The sequence below is a fragment of the Hyperoodon ampullatus genome, assembly GCF_949752795.1.
Source record: "Hyperoodon ampullatus genome assembly, chromosome: 1".
Lineage (NCBI taxonomy): Eukaryota > Metazoa > Chordata > Mammalia > Artiodactyla > Ziphiidae > Hyperoodon > Hyperoodon ampullatus.
Window position 1 is genome coordinate 41,869,403 of NC_136914.1, and position 6,986 is coordinate 41,876,388.

Below are 6,986 nucleotides of genomic sequence, written 5' to 3' on the forward strand. Positions count from 1 at the left end.
GTGGGGTATCTTTTTTGGTGAGTTCCAGTGCCATCTTCTTAATGATTGTTCAGCAGTTAGCTGTGATTCCCATGCTCTCGCAAGAGGGAGTGAGCACATGTCCTTCTATTCTGCCATCTTGAACCAATCTCCTCTTTAACCTTTTTGAATAAAATTTATTTTTAATATCCTATGTATTCTATAACAGACATAGAATGCAAAATTTTATTTTAAAAAATCTGCAGTCTTTTTATTGGTAACCTGAGATATTTTATACATTTAAATTTTCTTGAGATTTGATGACAGTATTTAGATACATTTGTAGCCCAGAAATTAAAATATACAAAATAGTTCTAGGAACACATGTATTTTTACCTGTGTGTACACTTATAAATCATACAAAGGTACATATTTATTTTAAACTAAAAACTTTAAAAGGGAAACCAGTTCATCTAATTTTTACCAAGGTATGACAAGAAATATTTTATGCAAAAAATAAAAATTGAAGCAGAAATAAGACTTTCAACTTATGATTTTTTTAAGACATTAGAAAACTATTCTACAAATTGCTATTTCTGAGGACAGAGCCATAACTGTTCCCCTTGTGTTTTAGTCATGCTTGTGATAAAACATTAAAAAGTACTCTAAACACAACAAATGGAATTCTTACATTTTAAACCATTTTAATATAAAGGATAGCAATTCAAATCATATTTTACATTTCTACTTATGTTTACATTGCACTAAAATTATTTTACAGGGATGAACTAGTTGATGTATCATGACATAATACCTTAGAAATGTTCTTTGATGTTCACATCTATATTAGTGGATATTTCACAATCCACTTAGATGATTTGGTGTATACTAAAAAATTTAACAGAAACAAATCTATAATGATAATGTGTTTTAAGAGAAAAGATACTCAGTATTTATTACTGCCTTTGGGAAATACACTAACTTTTTTTTTTAATGTTATTTTTTTTATTTATTTATTTATTTATTTATTTATTTATTTATTTATTTATTTATTTATTTATTTATTTATGTCTGTGTTGGGTCGTCTTTGTTGTGTGCAGGATTTCTCTGGCTGTGGCAAGCAGCAGCTACTCTTTGTGGTGGTGAATGGCCTTCTCCTTGCAGTGGCTTCTTGTTGCAGAGCACGGGCTGTAAGCATGCAGGCTTCAGTAGTTATGGCATGTGGGCTCAGTAGTTGTGGTTCACAGGCTCTAGAGCACAGGCTCAGTCGTTGTGGCGCATGGGCTTAGTTGCTCTGTGGCATGTGGGATCTTCCTGGACGAGGGCTTGAACCTGTGTCCCCTACATTTGCAGGCGGATTCTTTTTTTTTCTTCTTCTTTTTTTATTAGTCTCTGCTTTACAACAAAGTGAATCAGTCATACATATACATCTGTTCCCACATTCCCTCCCTCCTGCGTCTCCCTCCCTCCCACTCTCCCCATCCCACCCCTCCAGGCGGCCACAAAGCACCGAGCCGATCCCCCCGCGCCATGTGGCCACCCCCCACCATCCATCCACCCCACGCCCGGCAGTGTATACACGTCCATGTGCAGGCGGACTCTTAACCACTGTGCCACCAGGGAAGTCCCAATACATCAACTTTTAAAAACACATTTAAATCACTCATAGAAACTGGACATAACATTTGTGCAATTTCTGAAAATTCTTATTGTTGAGTCTCCACACAGCTACTTTTAAAAAAATTTTTTGTTGAGAAATGAAGAGAAAGTGTCCTTTTATTTAGTAGAGCAGAATTACAAGAAGAGCAATATTAATAATACTTCAGTGTTGGCTTCTAAGCATGCTTCATATAACTTAAAATTTCAGTTCCCGTGATTCTGCTGCAATATAACCAAGCCCATTTATAATAAGAACCGATGCCAGAGTCTTTGAAAATTATGATTACAATTAAAAACTGGAATGGCATGATAAAACTAATGGCAACCTCTTTTTAAAATTGTAGTTGATTTACAGTATTGAGATAGTTTTGGGTGTATGGCAAAGTGATTTAGATATATATATAACTGAATGTATATATTTCAGATTATTTTCCATTATAGGTTATTATAAGATATTGAATACAGTTCCCTATGCTATATAGTAAATCTTTATTGCTTATCTATTTTACATGTACTACTGTGTATCTGTTAATCCCAAATTCCTAATTTATCCCTTCCCCCTTCCCTTTCCCCTTTGTTTTCTGTCTGAGTCTGTTTCTCTTTTGTATGTAGACTCATTTGTATCATTTTTGGATTCCACATATAAGTGATATTACATAATAATTGTCTTTGACTTACTTCACTAAGCATAATATTCTCTAGGTCCATCCATGTTGCTGCAAATGGCAATATTTCATTTCTTTTTATGGCTGAGTAATAATTCCACTGTATGTGTGTATATATATATATACATACATATATATGTATATATGTTATATATACATATATACACACATATATATATACACATATATATATGTATATATATATACACACACACCACTTCTTCTTAAGCCAATCATTTGTTGATGGGCACTTGGGTTGTTTCCGTATCTTAGCTATTGTAAACAGGGCTGAACATTGAGGTGCGTGTATCTTTACTTTGTCTTTTCTGTATATATACCCAGGTGTGGGATTGCTGGGTCATATGGTAGCTCTACTTTTAGTTTTTTAAGTAAACTTTATGGCAACCTCTTGAACCATTTTAAGTTAGTTCTACTTCCAAATAACACTTAAAAAATTAATGTATTTATTATTATTTTTTTTTGGCTGCATTGGGTCTTCGTTGCTGCATGTGGGCTTTCTCTAGTTGCAGTGAGCAGGGGCTACTCTTTGTTGTCGTGCACGGGCTTCTCATTGTGGTGGCTTCTTTTGTTGTGGCGCATGGGCTTAGTTGCTCTGCGGCATGTGGGATCTTCCTGGACCAGGGCTCAAACCCGTGTCCCCTGAATTGGCAGGCAGATTCTTAGCCACTGCACCAGGGAAGCCCCCAAATAACACTTTTAGCCAGCAACAGCTTACATATTTTTCAATGTTCTAAGATATAACTTTTGGCATCCAAAAGTATAAGTAAGCACTTTTGTGATGAATAAAATCAAGTGCTAAAATACCCATGGTTTCCTGTGACAGGGTATATATTCCCCTTCAAGTAATGTTCTCCCCCCAGATTAACATTTTATTTCTCCCTCAAAGAGTTTACTAAGGAAAAGAAATCACAACAACCTTTTTTAGTTGAGGAGAAAAAACTGCTTGATAAGTTCATGTACTGTAAAAGCAACTGCTTGAGAAAGAACACAGTGAATGTAATTAAGAGAGAAACCATGATATCCTTTTGAATTCTCTGCCATATAGACATACTTTATAGTCACCTCCATGGTATGGCACTTTTCAAATTCTGGAAGAACAGTCCTTAACTGCATTCACTGATGAGTTACATCAAATGGGTCGGATCTGTCTGTGTTATTTCTCTAGCAGCACCACCATAATGTAAGTTTATGTGAGTTTTCAAACTTCAGACGTTAGGGTAGTCTGAAGGTCTGCGAAGAAGGGTGGGAGCATGGGAAAGGCACCAAAAGTAAAAATAAAAAATAAAAAAAAATGAAACACTTGCACGAGGAGCCGTTCCTAATACAGCAGGCATCAGGCCTTTGTAAAATGCAAGGCACCTTCCTTTGCATAAATTGTTTTGAATGCATGAATAATTCCTGTATAGGTATGTGCTAGGCGTACTCTAACCACGTGAAGAGGGTAAGTACCGATAACTGCTGTTAAACCTGCTATAGATGCAGCCATTCATCTGTGCACAGACCAGAAACTCCCAGCTTTGTAGTAATTAATGTTCTATAATGCTCAAAAGCAATAAACTGGATTGCACCATAGGGAACGATTTGGATCATCAATGCACCATTCCCTTTATACAATCCCCAAGGTATCCCTCCTTTGGGGAACAGCACGCAATGCAGCAAACACTCCCAAATGTTTGTAATGGTGATTGTGAGCTGGTAATACAACCTTTGCTTGATATAAAGGAGCACCTGTTTTGGCACAGCGTCCAGCAACACCTGCAGCCAGGAAGGAGCACGGCCAGGAGAAGTGTTGGCCTGCGATGGGCCCTCTAGCTTCTGCCTGCCGCATCGCTAGAGGTGGGGTCGCCACAGCCAGTGCTGCCTCGGGAGACTTGGTCGCCAAATTACAAGCCAAGGGCCCTAACCATGGCCAGAGCGGGCAGTGACAGGGCACCAACCGCCTGTCAGGAGGCGTAGAGTCTGTCCTTTAACCTTTATACTAGAATTATGTGGTTATATGTCATCATATTATAGTATTAGAGTATTCTAAATCTGACTATATACTTGGCTTTACCAGTGCAATGTGTATTTTCACGAGCTTACATATTAGTAGTTAGCATCCTTTCATATTAACTTGAAGAACTTTTTTCAGCATTTCTTCTAAGGCAGGTATAGTGGTGATGGGTTCCCTCAGCTTTTGGTTGTTAAGAAAAGCTCTCTTTTCCCTTCATTTCTGAGGCATAACTTTGTTGGGTAAACTATTCTTGGTCGGAAGTTTCTATGTGACCATGCTGGTGCCTTGATTTTGGACTTCCCAGGTTCCAGAACTGTGAGAAATATGTTTATAAGCTATCCAGTTTGTGGTTTTTGTTATTGCATCATGAATAGACTATATCAATCAAAATAGAATTGTCTATTGAAATTCTTTTTCTCTTGTAATGTCTTCTCCCCCCCCTTCATATATTACGCACTTTGGTTTTGGTGATTGTTCCCATAAGCACTTTTATGCACATATATGTACCTCCTTATATACAGATATCTTTTCCAAATTGATCAATAAGATCATAATTGCACATGTTCAATATTTTTCCCCACTAAACAGGACATGGACAGGTTTCCAAGTCAGTATATAGTTACATTTGAGTATTTTTTAAATGCTGTATAAAACTGGATAGTATGGACATCGTGATTTTTTTCTAAACAACCTTTTCCATGTAATGAAAATCTTGGCTGTGTCCAGTTTTTAGCTCCCGTAAGCCTGTTCACTGGAAAAGTAACAAAACTATTTAAGGATACATATATATGTGTGTATATATATATATATATATATACACACACACATATGTGTGTGTATATATGTGTGTATATGTGTGTATATATGTGTGTGTGTAAGTATGTGTGTGTATATATGTGTACGTGTGTGTGTGTGTGTGTGTGTGTGTGTGTATATATATATATATATATAAAGAAAGATTCCTAGCAGTGTAATACAATCCTTTCAATTCAAGGAACTGAGCTCCAGAGGGCAAGAACTTTATCCAAAGCCAGATTTAAACCATGACTGATGCCAGTGATCAAAAAATTTCCATGAAATCCTGCCAGCCTTTCAGCTTATATAGTTAATAAGGAAAAAATGATTCTTACTAATGTGATTGATAGATTTCTTGAGAATAATTTTTGAAATCCAAGGCAGTAATTATCATGCATTTTCATCTTGTCACTCTTTTGCTAAGTATTGTTCTTATTTTGTAGAATAGAGAATTGAGCCCCTGGGACTTCAGATTCTTTTTTCTTTTCTTTTCTCCTCTCTTCTTTCCCTTCCCTCCCCCTCCCTCCCTCCCTCTCTTTCTTTTTCCTTCTTTGTTTCTTTCTTAGCTATTTGTCCAATGTTGCTCATAGGCATAATTTGAGTACTCTAGTACAATAGCCTATGTCTTGGGGTTACAAGAGAACTCTGAACAATGGGAGAGACAACAAGGAAATCAATGCTTCACAGTAGGGATAGGGTTAAATAGATAGCATGGCTGCAGGAGAAGGTGAAGAGTAAGCTCTACTTGGAGATGGACATAGTGGGTGATGCTTGAGTTGAGAATTGAAGGATGAGTGGACATTTATCAAGTGGGGAGGGCATGCTACTCATAAGGAACAGCATGCAAGTGCTTGGCGTTCTGAAAATAATTGGTATAATCAGGCAAATGTCTATTTTCTATCCTGGGATTGGCAGGAGTTGCAGTGGGAAGTAAGAAAAACCAAATCACAGAAGGCCTGCCCCCTGTTAAAACCTCGGTCTGTCCGCCTCCAATCTTGTCTCACATTGCAGTAATCATCTAGATGAGAGATGAGGGCCTAAGCTATGGAATGAGACATGATAGATGTGAGAGATTTAAAGATTGAATCAATGCCAGCTGAAACTTAGCCAGGGTCCTAGTGCTGTTGAGCCTCAAACTAATTGGGAGACAGTGGTCAGCCAAGAGATGGGAAAATTGGTAGTTATCCAATTTCTTGTCTGATTCAAGATTTCCTGAGTTACTTGATATATCCATATCCAAGGCACTTTTTCAGGGACAATAGAAGGCATTTAAGTATACTAATAGTTGGGATTCTAAATTTCTTTTCAGGATAGTGTGAGAGTGGTCAAAACTTATAAACCACAAACCTAAGGAAGTAATGGGTTAGGGATAAAGTTCAAAGCTTGAATCCTGGTCATTCCTAATGTAAAAGGTTGCTAGGACTTGAGTCTTGGTATAATTTATTTTCAATGCAAAGGCACACAGTGAATGATCTCTATTTTGCTTGTACTATACCATAGTAATTGAGATATACTGAGCTAATCTCTTTGCTTGTGTTTCAAAAGGGAATAATGTAGAGGCACATTAATACCATCCCCACTCCTAAAATTCTCCCCTACTTTCTTTCTCTAACTTCACCAATGTGAAGCTCTATTCTATTTCCACACCAGCAGATTCCTGACTAATCAATTTCAAAAGTCTAAATGAATGATGTTCAGCTTAAAAACAAAATGACCCGCTGGCCCCTGTAAACAGAAAATAAACTTAATTCCATGAACTGCCCAATACCTTCTCATTTTCAGGAGCAGAAGGATCAGGCTCAGAAAATGTATAAATAGAGGCAGAGCTGAAAACTCCCCAGAGAAGCAACTGAAGATACAGGCATCAGTGCTAGGACCTCACGTAGCCGGCAATT

General features: G+C 37.2%; 1 pseudogene across 1 annotated transcript; it reads right to left on the reverse strand.

The window, feature by feature from the left end:
• Positions 1-3,224: 3,224 nt before the first annotated feature.
• On the reverse strand, positions 3,225-3,893 carry LOC307055002 (solute carrier family 25 member 16-like; annotated as a pseudogene). Its single transcript has one exon. The product of its transcript is annotated as a solute carrier family 25 member 16-like (transcript).
• Positions 3,894-6,986: the final 3,093 nt, after the last annotated feature.